The sequence below is a fragment of the Corapipo altera genome, unplaced genomic scaffold, assembly GCF_003945725.1.
Source record: "Corapipo altera isolate COAL_440 unplaced genomic scaffold, ASM394572v1 44, whole genome shotgun sequence".
Classification (NCBI taxonomy): domain Eukaryota; kingdom Metazoa; phylum Chordata; class Aves; order Passeriformes; family Pipridae; genus Corapipo; species Corapipo altera.
In genome coordinates this window covers 12,710,016-12,729,768 of record NW_020884880.1, presented here as the reverse complement: position 1 = coordinate 12,729,768, position 19,753 = coordinate 12,710,016, and the positions used below count along the sequence as shown (strand labels likewise).

Sequence of the window (19,753 nt, the reverse complement as noted above, 5' to 3'; positions counted from 1 at the left end):
TGTCTGTTTACTAGCTGTTATTGGCACACAACTCCACTTGTGTTTTTAGGTATTTGGGTGTTGCCTGATGGATGTTAATATTCATATGCGCTGTGAACAAGTTATTTCACAAACTGAATAATATTTTGGAAATTTCTTGGTCTAGAAACCTTAGTGAGAACTAACGGTGATTTTAGTCCTGTCCCGTCATTGCAAATGAAGAATCTTTGTGCATAGCATTAGGGCCAGATTTTAGTGGCCTGTTTGCAGCTTTACCCCTAAAGGATTCCTTCCCTTGATCTTTTTCAGATGAGCCGGCGTGCCAGCGTAGTAGTGCTTTCTTCTTCCGTGGCGTACAGCATTTACTTGCAGCTTACAGTCAGGACCCATTAAGTGGAAGTTGATGCACCAAGTTACTGTAGTATTATTTCGTATTAACTGACTTTAGAAAATACTTCTCATCCCAGTAGTTGCATGCAGATTATGCTGCTAATGCTGTCTAGAGATAGCAATCGCTTTACCCCGGGATTAGGATCTCTTGCAGGTCCGCGTGAGAAAGTTGTATCTTGGTTCGCAGTGCTGCCCTGATTTGTGACATCTTAGTGAACATATGACTAATGAGGGAACACCTTCAAAAATCTGTGTTTGTTTAATACCTTTTTTTTTTTATCCAGAGGAGTAAATTTATCTCTTGGTGAAGATTGGATTCTGCATTTTTGTATGTATAAGAGGCTTTTAAAGTACACATTATCACAGGAATGTATTTAAAACTGACTTCTGTTGGCGCAAGACATTATTACTGGCTAAGTACAGGATCTAAATTTAGCCTTCGAGAATTGTGTCAAGTTTGTTCTCCCACTGATTTCAGTAAAAGTATGATACAGATTCTCACCTTGCAATCCAGAGCAAACTTTACTAATGGCTTTACTAATGACTTTACTAATGCTGCCATAGTAGTTCTCTTTCTTTAACTCAGTATACAAAATATGCATTGTCTGAAGTACAGTGGGTGAATTTTTTTTTGGAGGTACAAAGAAAATGTTTTCAATTCTTTTGTAAGGATAGTTCTTTAAGATCCAATAATGAAACTTAGGGAGATCTTCCCCTTCACTGTGTATCTTAGCCAAGATAGTCATCAGTAAAAAAACCAGACTATTAATTGTTAATAACAGCTACCATGTAGATAACTGTAGACATGTTAATATGGTAACAAACAGTAGAATAAAAGATTTTTTTTTTTTTAGGAACTGTGGATTGGAGGTGGCTAGAAAAGGTTGGAGTTTCTATTCCAGCTGTCATTTCAAACTGTTTCATCTCATAGTGCTGCATCCGTAAGATCCAGTTAGCGATTAAGTGATGGAAAAAATACTAGTAGTACCACTGAGAAGTTGAGACTTCAGCTCACTGGTAATGTAAAGTATAATGTGAGTTCTTGAAGAGTGAAATGCAGACTTATTCCCTGTATTGGAAAAGAATTATTAGAAATACTGTGAGATCTTTAATTTGATTTTCTCTCAGTGAGCAACATATTTAATTATTTTAATGACAGGATCAGACTGATAGCAGAGATTAAATAGACCAAACAAAATAATTTGTGAATGTGTTTCTCTTACTTAAACATTGGTGGCTTGCTGTAGTGTCTTTTCCTAGGGAAACAGGGGAGTTAAGACACTGTCTGCACACACTAATGCTTGCAAAGATGATTTGAAAGATGTTTTAAGACTAGACTAAATAATAAAAATTAGTAATGAGCAGTTAAATGTTGCATCTTTTAGCTTGTAAATTCTTTTGTAATAAAGATGCATAATCAATACATTTGCCAGAATAAAGGTGGTTTAAATAGACCTGTCTTTGTTGGAGAGCCTTTGCAGAGCTACTTTTTAACTGGCTTCACTAGATTGTGTCTGCTTTGTTTCTTTAACTTTGTGCACTTTTAGAGAAATGTTATCTTATGACTTCATGGGAGCAGAAGAGTTGGTGGCTTGCCTCAACGTCTCTAATTTGAGACATTATGGACTATTTTAATAAACAGAAGGCATAAAATGAGGAATCTCCTGAATTCAGTGGTGTAGAGGTTTTGTTTGGTTTTGGCTTCTTGACCGGGTAATGCAGTGATTGGATCTGTTAAAATGTTTGAAGCACTATCAAGACGAAACAGGTTCATGAATTTAGAACTAATAATTCTGACCTATCCCTTTATCAGTGGCAGGTGATCTTGCTGGCGAGGAAAAGAGCTAAAGGCATAGCCATATTTGCTCCATTATTATTTCTGGTTTTATGCTTTTATGCTTTATTTTTAAATCCTGAATGTGTGTACTCAGAATGGCCACAACATTCTCTGTGCTTCTGGTACTGATCATAGCACTTTCACTGCACTTCCTCTCTGCCCAAGTCACTACATGTCTTGAATAATCTTTTCTTTCCTGACATGTTTCTTAATTTTTCTGTTTACATTTTTTTGCTGAATGCATCTGATCATATTAATTTTTTGCAAAGTCTGTGATGTAGACATGGTGGTAGAAATTACAATGTACAACCTTAATATTAAAGGTAGTATGAAAAATGTTACTGAGTTGCTCTGAAATTGAAGTTAGAGAAAAGTAATACAAGAAGTAATGATGACAAAGAAGGGAAAAATTGAGTGAACTGATTTAAGGAAGCTGAAATGAGGATGAAGAAATATTTTGAAACCTGAGATACTTAAAAAGCTTCTGATTTCTAATAACTTAGAATTTAAATTTTTTAACAATACTTACATTTGTCAGAATAAGGCTGGTTTAGTAGACCTCTCTTGTTGGAGAGAAGATGGAAAGGAATGAAAATCTTGAAAATCTTACACATTGGCAAAATGAGTATTTTGACACTGTGGCAGGAGGAAGTATATAAACCCTGTGCAGAAATCACAATGTTGGCAGCAGCTGCTGTTATAGAAGAGTTAGACAGTACATTTACTGATGTGATGACTTTGCAAGGCTATTTTTCTTCTCTAAGTTTATTATATCTTTTATTTTATTTTATAGAGATGCAAAAGGTAGCAGAAGGTAAGGAAGAATAAACAGATTTGTTGAGGGTATCATCTAAAAACGTTCACTGGAGTGGAGACAATTATCCTACAATGACTAAAAGAGTGGAATAACTGATTTTATTAAAGTATATTGTATATTTTGGCAATAAAATTGTGTGTAGTCTGGCCAAATAATGACCAATGTGCAAGGAAACATATCTGTCTCCATTTATTCGAAGGTGTAAAGATGAGTTATTCAGGCTGGCCCAATGCGATATAACCAGGAATAATAGGCTGGAAATCATTAAGGAAAGAAAAATGTGTGCTGTGTCTACCAGGAAAAACGTCCTAATGGCATTCTTCATACACTGTGGAATAATTTCCAAAGGAGATGGTTGAAGCCAAGTATCTTGACATGCTTTAAACTGTACTGGGCAAAGTGCTAGGAACTATTCTGTAGGGAAAAATCTACAACTGGCAGGAGGATGGCTACATGATCTAATCAGTCTTTTCCATTTCTAATGTCTATAGTTCTGTTGTGTTCTCACACATGGTGTTCAAAAACAGTTAAAGGAAAGCTGTCCAGATGGAAGTTAGAAATCCCTGTGGCACTCTTTGAAAAAGAGTAAAGAATAACTGCAGAATTAGAGCCAACATTCCTTCTCTCAGTAAAAATAGTTCTAATATCCACAGCTGTACGTGAGCTGTTACCACATTCCTAATAACTGCTCTGTTTGCTTGTGGTTACTTTAATGCTAGTATCTAACTCATCCTGTCAAGTGTTCTGAGATATCCAGAGCAAGAAAGATCTTCAAATGTTAGCCTGTCATAAGTGCTAGGAAATAAAAGCTAATTTAATTTAATTTTTTAAATTTTGATTGCTTTTTCTAGAGGATGTTTAAAGTTAAGGAGTTGCAGGTGGTGTTTTGGAATGTTTCTGGAATGAAGGGATGACTTCAAAGCTTTCTACAAAGTTTGTTTTGGTTTTAAACATTCATGGGCTTCTTTTTCTCTCTTTTTTGCTCTTTCAATGGAGTCTGTTGTTCAAAGTGTGTATTTTTCATGTAGTCAAAAAAACCTAGCCTGACTCCTGTGCTTGGAACAGTGGGGATGCTGAGCACCAGACCTTAATAATCCCTTGACTCTATCTGAGTCCTGATTCCATCCTATGCTAAACGTGGATGGTGCACATGTCAGTGTTGAGCCCAACACCACGCACACCAGAGCAGGAACTACAAACTGGAAGGTTCTGCACAGAGTAGGACTGGGAGTACACTGTGCTTGCACAGCAGCTATCAGTGTGGGGTCAGTCCCACCAGCACTGGAGATGCCACTGGAGAAAATGCAGCTTACTCTGAATTGTAATACAAAGCAGTTGTACTGGCAATTCAGTGTTGCCTCAAACAGATTTTTTTCAGTCTGTGTGTGGAACTCCTCTTGTTTAAGAAAACCCAAGAAGGCCATAGAAACCTGACTTACTGTCCTGGTTTCAGCTGGGATAGAGTTGTTCCTAGTAGCTGGTGCAGTGCTGGGGTTTTTTTGATTTAGAATGAAAATAATGTTGATAACATACTGATGCTTATTTGTTGCTAACTCGTGCTTACTCCAAGTCAAGGACTTTTGAGTTTCCCATGCTCTGCCAGCAAGGAGGAGCATAGCCAGGACAGCTGATCTGAACTGGCCAAGGGGATATTCCAATGCAGATAATGCAGATAATGTCATGTGCAGAATATAAACTGGGAGGAATTGCCTGGGAGGGGCTGATTGCTGCTCAGGAGCATTGGTCAGTGGGTGGTGAGCAAGTGTATTGAGCATCACTTGTCTTTTTTGGGTTTTATTTCTCTCTCTTTTCGTTGGCTCCCTATTCTTCACCATTTATTATTAGTGATATTGTTGCATTACTATTTTTATATCAATGTGTGGATTTTACCTTTTTTTGTGGTTCTCCTCTGCACCCCACTGGGGGCAGGTGAGGGGTAGGTGAGCAAGTGGCTGTATGGTACTTACTTGCTGGTTAGGGTTAAATCACAATGCATATTTAAATGGACTGGGCCACTGAAGACATGGCCCAACATAGAATTAGATTTTTATTTTGTCTCTTATTCAGCAAGGGAGATCTGCAGGTCTTACACTTAGACCCATGGGAAGAAACATTAATATCCTAAGTATCTGAACCTTAGGGCACATCTCAAGTGCACACTTGTGCAAACTACTCTGTGTCGGAGAAGACTCCTTTGAAGGCCCTTTAAATGCTTAAACTAAAGGACTAAAAACGAAAAAAAACAAACTCAGAAGGGGTAAACTGCACACGGGGACAGCTCACCTTGTCTTGTAGTGTAGGCCTTTGAAAGTAAATGGCTTGTTGATCCCTTCAATGGCTGAATCCAGGATCAGTAGGAATGAAAGCTGATTTTCTATTGACTCCCTTCTGGATCATGCTAGTATTCTGGGTTCATTCTGTTCAGTTTTAAAGTCATGATGATGAGTTGGGCAAGAGTGGGATTTGTTTATGACAATATTATCCTATGATCTGGAACCATTCTAAGTCACTGGATTGGATCACTGGATTGCAAAATGGCATCTTGTAGTGGAGGACATCCTTATGTTTTGGCAAGTGTCTCAAGTTGTGCTAATGAAAATGGGGAGAATGTTCTAGCAGAAGTACTCCTCTGCACTTTAAACAAATACCTGAAAATTACTCCATATTTTTAGTGTGGTATTGCCCCTGGTGAGACATTTCAGTAGCTTGAGCTTTTGTCCTTAGCAAAATGGCTCCTAGTTAATCCACAGGGAGCACATAAAAATACCAGGATTTCCTAATTCTTCCTCCTTCAACCACATTTTTAAAAAAAACCATGGTTTGTATGATTAAATAAAAGGGTAAAGGAAACAGTATTGCCTTTTGATAAGCATTTAGAATTCAGCTGTCAGCATACAAACTGTGTAAACGTTCACCTTTCAGTTTGTCCAACAGTATTTAATTCTGTTGGCTCACTACTTCCACCTACGGAAATGCAGAGGACAGTCATGCAGTTCCAGAGCTGAAGAAACACTTTTTAACTACAGTTCTCTTCATGCCAAGCACAACATAGGACCTGAAGTGGAAAAAAAATTTACTTACTACACTGTATTTGACCTACAGTTTTAACCCTTAAAACTTGGTTATCATTTTTTTTCCCTGTAGTTTTGCTGGGACACAGTGTGTGGAATTTCCTAGACCTTAGACAGCTTTAACCTGTGTCTGTTCATAAGAAGAATTAAAGTATGGCTTGACAGGAACAGAGTAATGCATGGAAATGTCACCCTAATGCCATACCTTTAGTTTGTATTCCTGATTCTGTAAGCAGTTGTGGTTTAATTATTCTGTGTAGTGGGAGAATGTTAAATTGGTTTGCAGTAAAATGAAGGGATGAGGGGCACTGTGAAATGCTGTGTAACTCTTTATTAAAATCTTTACATATTTTAAGTAAATCCACATAATGATTTCGTAGTATCCTATGTGTTGTTTGACTGTTGGTAAATTAACGGGATTTTTTAATGTGAAGTTTAGTCAAGTTGACAAGAATACTAATCTGACACGTAATTATTATCCATTTGCTTTATTTAATATGAGTTGCTGCAAACTGTGTAAGATCCTACTTACTCAGTAACTGTGTAGTTTAACCATACACAGTCAGAAGTGACACATTTTTGCTGTCATTTTGTTTCAATCTGTGCTTTCTGAGAACGCGTGGTCGGAATGTGTGGCTCGTGGCTCTTAGTATATTTGCCATGGGGAGTACAGAGAAAATCACATTAACTTTTAGCCTTGGCTGAGGATCATACTACTTGTGTTTCATTTGTGTCAGATTTCTTGAGTTCACTTTATAGTGTGGATTTTCATTATGGAACTAACAGATAATCTGTAGAGGTGTATGACTATACATAGTTAGCTCTTCAAACTTGGTCAGTTTCTGATGTCCAACATTTTTCTGATTAAACTATTTCCCAGAATTGCTACAACTGTTGCTAGTCTGAAAGCAGTATTTGATGGCAGCTAGATGCTTTTTGTCTTGAATAAGGCATTTTATGTTGCACGTGCAGGGAGAATAGAGATTTCCTTTCTCTTTCAAAAGTTGGAGGACAGTTGGAGAAAGGAATTTTCAGTAGGTTATCAACATGTGAAACATTGTCATAATAGAGCTAAACTAGGAGTGTGTCTAGCTTTCTTGTTTCTGCAGGTGCTCATCTTAGGCTTTACATTAGTGGAGACTTAGGGGTGTTGCTGGGGCAGTGGTAAGGTTTTGTAGCAGAAGCACTAAATGAGAAGCTGATGTGAATTTGGCAAGCAGGAGAGTTTCCTGAGATGGAGCATCCTCTTAGCAGCCTCAATCTGAATCTTGGCTGCCTCTGAGGGCTCCCACCCCATCCAAGATGGAAGTTCCTGCAGAGAGCCCTAATAGCATCCCTCACTGCCTCAACAAATTGTGTTAAGGCATGGGGCCTAACTGCTGTGAAATGATGCAATAAATTCCTTCCAAATTTTCCTCAGGGCCAAAATGAAAATATTTGATCACCTAAATGCATTGTTCCTGTTCTAGAACAAGTGGACTATAGGGAAAGTATTTGCATTAGTAGTGCAACAACTGGCACACCTATTAAAGAAGAAGGTGGTTAATCTGTTACTGTTTGGTCAATGGCACTTTTTTCCTTCACTGTATTAATATGCTTAGCAATTCTTAACAGTAAATGTGACTATGTGCACTTACTTAGTATTTTGTTTTCCTTAGTAGACAATTACTCCAGTCTTGAATAGAGTGGATTTTTTGTAACTGGGGTAAAGGAATCTTAGAAAATTGAAACAGTAGGCAGCTAAGCTTGTTAAGGAGGTTTTTATTTTACAAGCCCTCAAGAATTCAGAATATGACTTGCTTACTACTTTAAAAAGTCCAAATGTCCCTTATAGACTCCATTTCAGAGCCAGCATCAAATCTATGCTATACTTGTCTGAAAATCCAAACATGTACTCTTGGCTGTTGCTGTTTACTGAATCAGAACCCTACTGTTTCCAGTTGCACTGTATCTAATTTATCGTAAGTGACCGCAAAAACTAGAATTATTTATATGTTGGCACCTAACAGCTCCACTATAGTTAAGGGTCTGTTGGCATTTCCATTATAAACCTTCCCTTTGAGAGGTTTATAACTTGGCGGTTTTACTTTTGCTTCAGGCTCAAATGTGCCATTTTCATCCAAGCACAAATTCTTCTACAGAATTTCATTTAAATCAGTTTGGCCATTATTTATTTTAGAGCGTGTGTGTTGGGGAGTGGAAGGGAACACACTATTTAATTTTGGTTTCAGAAGGTTTTTGGTCAGACTATATAATGCAAGAAAAATGGTGCTTTTTATTTTATTTTGTAGGGACTTAACCCTTCCTTGGATGCGTTGGGAGTTAGTAAACCCATGCTTTTTCAGGTTGCTGTCACTGCTCAGATGCCACTCCCACTCCCACACACCACCCATCTGGCCTGCCCCTGCCCAATGACATGCTCTGGGGAAGCATCCCCTGGCTTCTACCAGAGAAAGGTTTTTTGGGGGAAGTGGATGAAGTAACGTACAATGGATGTTCTGTCGAGAGGCCTCAAGCCAACCAGTCCAACTGAGGAAGCAGATGGAGCTTAATTGGAAAAAGACAGGCCAAGTGTGCTCGTCAGTCAAATGTAACCCTGTGTGGTTAAAAGTGGCGTTTCCTATGGTTCTGCCATTTCTTGTGGGATGTGTGTAAATTACTACTTTGGTGCAGTAATTCTCCAAGTCTAAAAGTGGTGTGAGTTGCCATTTTCCTTTGCTCCTGGCCCACAGAGGACTTTCAATGCTTTTTTTAGTCATAAATTCTTGCCTTAGTACTTTGTTATTATGCTAATTAAATTCTTGCAACATAAGTAATAGGAATCTATAATGTTTCAGTACCAATCACAGTAGCACAATACCAATGTTCTTTTACATCATGGCTTAAGAATACAAAGAAGGGAAATGGTGTACAGAGAGGTAGAAGCTTTTATTAGAGCAAATAATACAGCTGAAAATAGAAAACAAGTTTCTGAGTCAGTTCTTTCACCACATTACACAGGAAGCAGTAAAGGACAGTAGTTTTTGTTAGTTTTTTCCTCTGCTATTGAATTACAAGAAAAAGCTACTCAGTGGAAAACAAAGTGGGGAGAGAATATGTGATCTGACAGCTTCTTGTGTACTCATCCTTTTGGGATCTTCTTTTTTTCAGGTAGTTCATGCCGATTACTGATTGGACAGACAAGTAATGAAAATGTTTGGTTCTATTTTGTCTTCTGTTTTATTACTAAAAAGGAGAAGGGAAGCACGGGTGTAATTAATTACGGCAGCATATACCAACAGCTTTTTCCACTATAGGACATTAGATCCCATTGAAGTATTGGAAAGTCTTCTCCATCTTGCTTTTTTCCCCCCTAATTCCAGGTGTTAATGAATTCATAGGTCAGACATTTCAAATCTTGAATGTTTTAGGGACAACCCATTTTAAATTTTATTAGTTTATTTTTAGTTTGTGGGCATTAACATTTAAAATCACTGAAGACTAGAAGTTTAGTATCTGTTAAAACCTGCTATTTTCAGCTTTTGACCCTGGAGACTGAAGCTTACAGAGACAGACAATGTCAGAAGAAGTGATTGGTTCATCACTATCAAAACATTTTAATAGCATTTTCACTAGTATCCCTTTATTGCTAAGGATCGAGAAATATCAGCTATATGCAAGTCATGCAAGGCAAAGAAAATAATTAGAAGTGCCTTAATACAGCACATCTGTAAAGCTCCAATTTAGCATATAACACTTAGGCATCTTCTTAAATCCATCCAATTCAGTGGGAATTTAGTGCAAGTTGAAGAGGTTTGTCCTTGGTGTCTGTTAAGTGTCTGTGGGGTAATCACTCTGTCTTATACTACAGAGCTACTATCTTTCAAACTCCAAGGTTTCAAAGCATTGTGTAGAGCTGACATCCTGGGAGTGATTTGGTTGGACCTTTTATGCAACTATAAGCTAATTCTTTTTTTTATTTGGCAATATCTTTCATCTCCAGCTAAACATAAAGGATTTTTTAATTTGGTATCACCTAAGTTCAAGGTTTTATTGTTTGCTGTTTTCAGCAGCTAACTTTGTTGATATATTATTTAAACCCTGTTGAAATATAACTTAACACAATGACTTTTACTCCTTTCTGCCTTTCTTGGAAATGGGATCATATTGAATTAAAATATTTTATGATTATTTTCAAAGCACATCTGTGAATATGACCTTGAAGCATAACTAAGTGTTTAGGCTTAGCAAATTGTTTTGTTTCATTACTGCTTAATTTCTGTATCTTCAACATAACAATGGCTGACTCACTTTAAATTCTGTCCCTCACTTCCTAATCCTTCCAAAAGTAATGTCCATTTTTCTTCTCCCTTCATTCACTCTAGAAGGTTTATTGCTGTTCTCATGAGGTCACAGCTGGGAGTAAGCATTCTTGAATCTCTATCACTTTATTTTCTATCAACTTAAATATCCTCTACACTGGCTGATAAAATGAGGCACATTTTCTAAATTCAAGTTGTTGCTCTGGATTTCCAATCACAGAATATTCTGAGTTGGAAGGGACCCACAAGGATCATCAAGTGCAGCTCTTAAGTGGATGGCCCATACAGGCGATTGAACCTGTGACCTTGGCGTTATTAGCACCAAGATTTAACCACATTGACAAAACGTACAAGATTTTGGAGGGGAAAAAAGAACAGGAGAAAGTTTATTAGCTGGAAGGTGCTTGTCTGTAAGTACCTGGTGTGGATTGCAATTGCAAAGGAGTGTTTCTTTTATTGGTGCATGGCATAGAGTTTTAACTGTTCTAATGCTCGTGAAGGTTACTGAAACCACTGAACTGTCTGCAGCTTTGCTGTTATTAGAATATGCATCTAAACTGACAACACTTAATAGGAAGGTATCTACCTGAGCTTGGTCACCTCCATGTCTTGCTTCAGTTGCATCTTAACTTCCAAATCTGAGGATGTGTTTTCAGAGGGCAAAACGACTTGGATACCTTAGAACTTTGGAGCTGATTTGTGCAGCCCATCATTACTTTGCCTCCCCAATCAGGTAGTTCTTATGAAAGCCAACGAATGTCATTGTCACTATGGATAAGTACTCGTTATGATGAGATAGAACTCCGTATTTTTTAAGTATTTAAGTATAAACTGCATGGAAATTAAGCTTTGGGAGGGGAAAAATAAGCTGGAAAAGTCACAGGTCAGGCACGAAAGCCCTATTTGTAAGTGTTGCACTTACAACATGGGCTTCCAACATTTTTCTTTTCCTTAAAAAGAAAACAAACTAAAAAATGACCAGAAGGTTGTAAACATGCTCCCAGAAAAACAGTTCCTGCTTTTCTTTTTTATGTGTTCATTTTCATATATTTGTGAAAACTTCTGAAATTTTTCCAGTATTTAGAAATTGGGAATATTGGCTCACAATGTATCTGTGTTCTAGTGTACATGTTCACTATAGAAGGATTTTCAAAAGTACACAAAGTGTGTTACAAGCAGGTGTTCCTGTTAATTCAAATAGGAGATTATTTAAAGAAGTGTAACCTGTGGCTTAAATCTGAAGTTACAGGAAAGGCATACAATAAATCTAGTGTATTTAATTGATGATAATGAAAATGCTATCAACAAATGTAAGTAACTGCTGCCCCTTCTAAAACATGAGATTAAAAGTGACTGACTTATATAATTTTACTCTATTGTAGTAACATAATTTTGTATGGATCGATGCTGTACTTATTAACAGTTAAAATTTAAATGTTTAATATCTTCTTCCTCTTTAAATTGACTCCATTGCTGCTCAGTGAGCAACAATTTCTTAGTATGAGCTTCTTAATGAGCGGAAGTGTTTCAAAATTAGTTTTGTGAACTCTTTTCTTGCTTCCCCTAGTACTGTAGTATATTTTAAATCTCTTATTCATGTAGAAATGTAAATAAGGATTTAAATACCATTTTTTGCATGGTGCTAAGCCTGATATTTGGTATATAACTCTCATAAGGTTTTCTTTTCTCTGCTTTGCAATGACCTTAACTTGACCTAAAATGACTAGTTTCTGCAGGGATTGCAATGACTCTGGCTCAGAAAGGTTCTTGTCTGTCACTTGGTGGCTGCTTCGTGTGTGTGTGTTTTGCATGACATCATAGTGTCTGTACAGTCAGTTCCTAACAAAGACAGAAAAACTAGTTCCACGTATTTTAATGCTATTTACATTAATCTGCTTCCATATACTCAGTGGAGCAGCAGAGACATCTAAGACACAGGTTTTCTCTTCTTAAATAATAAATGGTGGAAATACAGTAGTTTTAAGATGTCTGTCTGTCTGTTTCATTACAAATCCATTTAAAATACTAATCATAATTCATGTTCCCTCATTCTTTCCACATTTAGGGGTGTTACCTGGGTTTGGAGTAGCCAGCTGTCTCAAACACTATCTGCATTTTTAAAGGAATAAGAAGTCTTGGCAGACACTGGAACAATTAATTGGCTTTTTCAGCCAAGTCAGGTTAGGAAAGTATTTTGTGGGGAGGGGGGTGGTAGGAGGGGAATGCAATGTCCTGGTTTCAAGTTTGAGTTCTATTAACCCTTTAGGAATGGTAGTCAGACTTCTTGCTAAGCATAGTTCTCCATCTCTGGCAGTTGTGAAATTTATTTCTTAAGTGAGAAGTTTCTAAATTATTAATATACAGGACAAATATGCTTTATTAGGAGGAGATGCCTGCGATGAGGTTAGAAATGCTAAATCTAAATCATGGTGGATTTAAAAATCTCTGAGGTGAAATGAGCATTAGAATATGTATTCAAGAACTCTCACCTCCTCGTACTGTATACATTTAGAAAAGAAGAAGGAGAAAGGTGACATCTGAGGCCACCTCATGATATCTTCCTGTTGAGTTAGGATGAAATATTTCAATGCTGGAATTGCTCACAGCATTCAACACCTTGACTTATCCACAGATGTTTACTTAATATTTAATTTCCAACTCCATAGCTTTGCCTATTTTTATTCCAAAACCAGAACAAGTACTAAACATTAAATTTTAATTCACGTATGTCCTTGCATTCCTGAAATGTTTCGTTTGAAGTATTGGAATTCCCACACAGTCTGCTTTTTCACAATTCTGTGTACATTTTGGTACCAATAGATCAGTTTGTAGCAAAGAATTTTCAATATAGTTGCTTTTAACAGTTGGCTGTCCTTGTTCTGAAGATGGTTTGTTTGTTCGTTTCAATTGTCCTTTATGAAGTAAACTACTAGTAGTTTAGACTGGAAACTGTAAAGTTAAACTTTTTGGAATCGTTACTGCCCCAAGTGGGAATATAAACCATATTGAACAAAATTTATTTAGCCTATTAAAAAGTCAACCTAAAACTACATTTAATTAGTTTACACTATTACATCACTTCTAGTGGGGAGTAGAACTTAGGCAGAGTAAAAGGAGATCTATCAGGTGAGCTGACTGTGGCCCATATGGGGCTTTAAGATAATGATGAGTTTAAATTTCCTCTTAGAGCTAAGTGAGAATAAAACTGGAGGCAATAAATACTCTTGGCCAAAGCCATTAAATGAAAAAGCTGGGAATTCTCCAGCTCTTGACTTAAATTGTTTGTTTATCAGCTGGCGCCTAGTCTGGAGTCAAGAGCTGGAGATTTCTATCTGTGACAGAACTTTGAAACTCTTGCAGGACACTTTCATTTTAACTTAAGGTAACTTGAGTTTATAGCTTTGGCTTTAAAGATTACTAATGATTTACTCATTTCCTTACCATTTAACCAGAGAGGACTTTTTCCCAGGAAGGGATCTGTGTTTATTTAGGGCCTTTGTCTGCGGAGGGATTAAAAGGCAGCCCACCAGCATTGTGAACTTGATGGTAATAAAAGGTCACCAACACACACCATAAAAACGTTCTTACTATGGAATTAATTATACAGTGTAATTTTACAAAGCATTTCAGTAACCCTTCTTTTAGGCTTCTGCTGTATTTAATTTTTCCTCAAATGGGGAAAAATTCAATGTTAGGTATTTATTGTGCAAATTAGACCCTGTGTGTATGTGTGTGACCCTTTACAGTGTAATGTACTCATTGGCAAGTTCAACTTACAATTGAAAACAATTGTAAAGTTCCAGTTGAAGTTAGGTCTTGACATGTCAACTTTAAAACTTAAAATACTGTGCACTGGGAGAAACAGAATGAAAAACGACTTGTTAGCTAAGAGATGCAAATCATTAACTTAAACATTGTTGCCATATTTGGCATTTTTAAAGAATATTGCATATTTTCCAAGCCATTGAGCACTGTTCAAGTAGTATCCTGTTATTTTTTCTAAGCCACCAGGTGGCATTGCAGCCCAGCCTGCTCAAAACAGGCAATTTATAATTCAGAAAAATTTGTACAGGAAACATTTCCTCCCCTCATCCCATTAGTTTTCCCTAACTGTTAGGGCTCAAAATATCTTATAATGATGATTAATATTCCTAAAAACTAGAGTGATTTAATTCTATAATTTTTTTACAAAGGTAAAAGTGTAAAAGTTGTCATGTCAGGGTATTGGAAAAACAGATTTTGCTTTGGTAAGGTGATAGCAACAGAATTAGGTTCCTGTTTAATGAAGGAGCTGAGATTCATCCACAGTTAAGGTCACAATAATTTTTTAAAAGCTGTGGAGTGGACAGGCATAGAAGAATATATAGAGGAGTCCATGTGGTTTTCTGTATCCAGTGCAAAGTTGCTATATTCTAGATAAAGATGAAAAAGTACAATTCCGAAGTTGGGGTTTTTTCCCTCTTTTGCCTTAAAAAGATATTTTTCCTCCATTTCCAATTACCAGCTTAATCTTACCCTCCATACTCTTTTATAAATGGACAATAGAAAGCACATACCCAGGAAAAATAATTAGAAAATTGTATCTCACTAGTTAAGTAAATTATTAAATAGCTATTAACATGTATCATGTAGCCTGTTTTACAGATATAATACAACATTGTCAAAAACATATATAAATATCTAGTTTAAGTAAAGGGGGATTTTTTTTGCCCCCAGTTTTGTATTTTTTTAAATGTGTACTTTTATGCTTTCTCCTGAAAGGTATGAATTTAAAGTGCTACTGCAGTAATTTATCCCCAGTTTTACTAAGTGCCGCTCCTCTTGAGCTGGTGCCCTTTTTCTTAGGCCATTTAATGGGCATAACCCATTTTAAGAAATGTATATGTTTTCAAAGTAAGTGTCTCTGACCTCCCACCTCGTCAAAGTTCAAACATACGTGTTTTGCTGTAGTCTTGAGTATCTGAGATGCAGCATTACTGAGATACTAAAAATTCAGGTACTAAGGGAATAAGAACCCTCATGTGATAATTTAGATAATGCTTTCAGTAAATCATACTTTAACACTGATTTCTTCACTGAGAAAAGTAGTAGTAGAATAGGTAATTGAGGCTTTTGACCCTGGATATTAAACTTTTAAACTTGATACAAGTCTGCCTCTAAGCTTTGTTGTATACTGATATTGCTACTTACTTAACATCAAAAAGCTGTGGTAGTTTGCCTTTATAGATTGTGCCTGTGTTCTGGAATTGCCTCCTGCTGTCCTTGAACTGTTTCTTAGTTTAATGTGTTAGATTTTCTCATCAAAGCTTTTATGCATGATGTTTAGTTAACACTTGTTGTATCAAATCTGATACAGTAGACTGGTTTGGAATAAAACTGTTCTTTTCATTAACAAACGTGATAGCTTGACAGGCCTCTTTCCCAGCACATCATGGGGTTTTTTTGTGTAATGATATGCACGTGCAGATTTTACATCGCATGTAATCTTTATGTTTGCCCAGTTTGCAGTCATTGCTCTAGGACTAGAGTAAATGACTGGTTTTTGCCAAGATTCCTAAAGTGAACTGGCCTCATTAAAAATAATGGTTGCTGAGGAAGGAATCTCTCTAAGTTGAAGCAGTTTGCTTTTAGACCTGTTTCACCATAACACAGTTTTGATTTTTTGTCTACCGTTCAGTTCAGTGTGACACCACTGCTGCTGAGAGCTGCTATGGGATTCGCAGCACAGAAGTGGAAAACAAGAATGTCTGGATAAAGTAAAAAAAACCAGAATAATTAGTATCCATTTAAGATCCAAAGTATTGCTTGAGATAGCTAGATAAAAATTGGGGAGTGAGGGAAGAAAGGATAAGAAAAAAAGTAATAAAATGTCTTTGAATGACTTCAGAAAACAGAATTCTCTTTGACTTTTCATTTGACCAGAGTAATGCGTGTGTGTGTGTGTGTATACATACTGTGTCAAAACCATGGCTATGTTGTGTATTGCTTTACCCATTTTTAAAGCATTTTGAGAAACTTAGCTTTTTAAATAGAAAATTCAATAGAAGTGTATAATGGGAGTGTTCAATTACTATAATAGGTTACAGCTACAGTAATTTTAGAGTGACTGGATTTTATAGTATTTGTGTACTTACTGCTTTAAACTTTACAAGACATTTCTTACATAGACATTTTTTTTTTTCATCATTCTGCTTGTGAGTGGTTTTAGCTTTGGTCAGTAAAAATGGAAATGCTTAAACATGCATCAAGTGGTCTATAGAAAATTTAAAAAATGTTTGGCTACTTTATTGTTGAAAGTTGGCTTTTTTTAAGATACATCTACATGTGTAGAAAGGATGTGGCTACACATATGATTTTTGGAAGTTGATGTTCCTAGTAATATTTTGTTTTAACCCTACATGAAGTTTCAAAAAGTACAGAAAGACCTTTTCTTAAGGGGAAAAAATGTCTATGTACTCCCAAAAAGTGTCGGATTTGTAGCAGATATACAACTGAAATAACAGGTTTTTATTTTATTTCTTTTTTTTTTAAACCACTAGTTAGTGGCAAAGTAAAGATACCACACTAATGATAACACATGCAACTTCTAACCTCTGGTTTATACTCCAGATCATATCTGCTTGGAAGTAAATGTAGAGGAAGAAATTTAAGCTGCTTCTGTAGAAAACACCCACAAGTTTTTAAAGTAGATGCCTTGGACCTTTGTTCCAGCATTTTCTGGGGTTAGAGAACTATAATTTCATAAATTGAGTGTAAAATAGAGAAGTAAAGAGATTGTAAAGTATAAAGAAGCAGGACTGAGACCACTTAGAAACAGAGTCTTCAAGAAGTGTAGGAACTTTTCAAAGGTCAGTCCTGTTACTCATTTCAAAAGTCTTTCTCCTGTCATTATACTTGCACCTTTGCTCAGGGCTGTGCCTGACTGGATAAAGTGTGACGAGATTGCAGAACTTCTCCCTGCCAGGATACCAAGTAACTAATAAGAAAAGCTGTTCTGTGAGGAAGTGGAGTGTAGGCTAGAGCATTTGTGAAACAAGTGGTTGCATATTGAACAGTGATGGAAACTTTGGAGTAAAAACTTTCCAAGAGCAACTGGAATATAAAATCCTAATTCTTTCATGGTCTTCTTGTGGCCTACTTTATTGGATGAGGAATGAAGGAAGAGAAGGTGTCAGACATCAACTTTCATGTGTGTGTTTGGTTATCTGTTTCAGATTATTACTCTGTAGAAAAAAAAACTAAAAACCCCTAAAAATCCACCCCAAAAAACCCAAAACCAAAAAACTCCCAGACTTCTTAGAGCAATAGGCGAAGGATTTCCTCTAATGGAGGACTAATATGCATCCTAGAAGAGCATGCATTTTTGTCCTCTGCTGTTTTGTGAACAATGTGGCTGATACAAACACTTCGGGGAATTTTTTTGTTTTGTTTTCTTAAAAATAAAACACCTACCTAAGGTGACAACCAGTTGGCTGAAAACATTCAGTCTTGAAATTTTAAGATTATCATTGCTTGTTCCTAATTTGACTTTTATTAACGACTTCGGAAAGAATGTTTAAAGTAAGTAATAGTGTACATAAACTGTTTAAAGTTCTCACCTATGGACTATATACTTTTTAGCTGCTAGTAGATAGGACATGTTAAATAGTGTGTGTGTGCACATTTATATCCATGTTCTTTTCTCTTATCTTACGGTGCCCTACCTTACATATCAGAAATGGCCCAATAAAATGAACAACAAAAAGTGTAAAATTTCCCTACAACAACAGGAACCTAAAATAACCACTTTATAATGCCAGTGAGGTAGCTAACTATGTGCATTATTGGGTAATAAGATATTCTCTGATGTGTTTACTGCATTCAACCTTCCACACAAATATGTATTGAAGCCTTAAAATGACAATAATCATACTAGCATACACCTTACCTTCTTGCTGAATTATTTCTTTTACATTGGTAATTATGTAGTGAAATAATTTTGTTGCTACTATAAAAAATTTATATAAAGGAGAATTAATACATTTTCAGTTTCTCAGTAACTTAATTATGTTATGATGTCAAATTTTGTATCTGTGTAAAATCATTTAAATGGTTAAAATGCAGCACTACAAACCCTCAGAAGACTGAGATAACTTTGAAATTATATATTAATAATGTGTTTATTATATTTATAATGTATAGTATTGTAGGAAACTCAGATTCTTATCATATAAGACAGTGGAAAAATATTTGTTACCATTTTTTTGCAAAACTGACATTCTTTGTCAGTTCCACAGTGTTTTGAATGAAGATGGCTATGTTTTAAATGGACTATCAGCATTTTGCCTTCTTTAATCATGTCAGATTTTATAACATTTTAGATAAAAATCGATTTTTTAAAAAGATTTTTATCTGTAGACTGTAGGAAACTTGTTGTCATTTTGAAGGTTTTGAAAAAAAATTAACCAGCATTTGCATTTGTTAAATTAGATGAAACCACACTTTTTAAAGTATTAAATAATAAAATCTAGTTCTATGACAGTCTTCCTTATGTTTTTCAGGGCTATCTCACCTCACTGTAGAATGTGTCTGTTCATCTGTTAAATTTATTTTTCTTTTGAGTGACACGTATGTGTCCTGTATTATGAAAATAACCTGTATCCTTTGAAGATCAATAGAGTAAGAGTAATCTACAAGAAGAATACCAAAGAGTAGGAGTACTTTACCCAGGGTTATGCTTGGGAAGCAACTAGAAGATAGCAATTGAGAGAGACCTGTAGATACTGAATGACAATGAGCTACTGAACAATGTGGTTTTCTTCTGACAGTCCAGTTTGAATGACTGAGGGCATGGATGTGCATGGTGAAAGAAAGTGAGGATGGAAAGGTAAAAAAGGATAGGCTTCCCAGTAAAAAAGGACAGGCAAGTAAGGTGTTGGAGATTTGTTCTGGAGGAATAACATTCTTTAAAGGCCGGAAGTCAAAAAGCAAGCAGAAATAGGACTGTCCTAGAATTCTTAGCTTAACCTAAATTTTTTTCCTAAAATTCCTTGAGTAGCAGGGGGTACTCAACTTTTATGGGGGAGGTTTTTTCTAAAAATGAGAGCAATGTGGTGAAAATGCTGACTTGCTTCCCGTGGTTTTCTTCATGTAGTCTCTGAAGCATACAGCTCTCCTATAAAGGTGTGTTCTGAAGAAAAATGTCTAAGTAGAAAATGCTGTAGTGAGTGTTGGGGGGGAAGAGTGTGACACTGCTGGACTGTGGACTGCTCAAGAAAAAGCTTAAGTGTCTTCATTGTAGGTAAGATGGATCCGGAGTTACTAACTGGAACCAGGAAGGCTGTCACAGGGAAGAGAGGCGACTGTACGCACATGGACT

At 36.3% G+C, this 19,753-nt stretch overlaps 1 protein-coding gene and 1 long non-coding RNA gene across 3 annotated transcripts in view; both read left to right on the top strand.

Moving 5' to 3' along the window:
• Window positions 1–19,753, top strand: part of HIBADH (3-hydroxyisobutyrate dehydrogenase) — a 90,901-nt gene that overhangs the window by 17,763 nt on the left and 53,385 nt on the right. The window lies entirely within an intron of this gene.
• On the top strand, window positions 10,584–16,280 carry LOC113945280. Its single transcript, XR_003527023.1, has 3 exons — window positions 10,584–10,805; window positions 12,461–12,575; window positions 16,073–16,280. It is a non-coding gene; the product is annotated as an uncharacterized LOC113945280 (long non-coding RNA).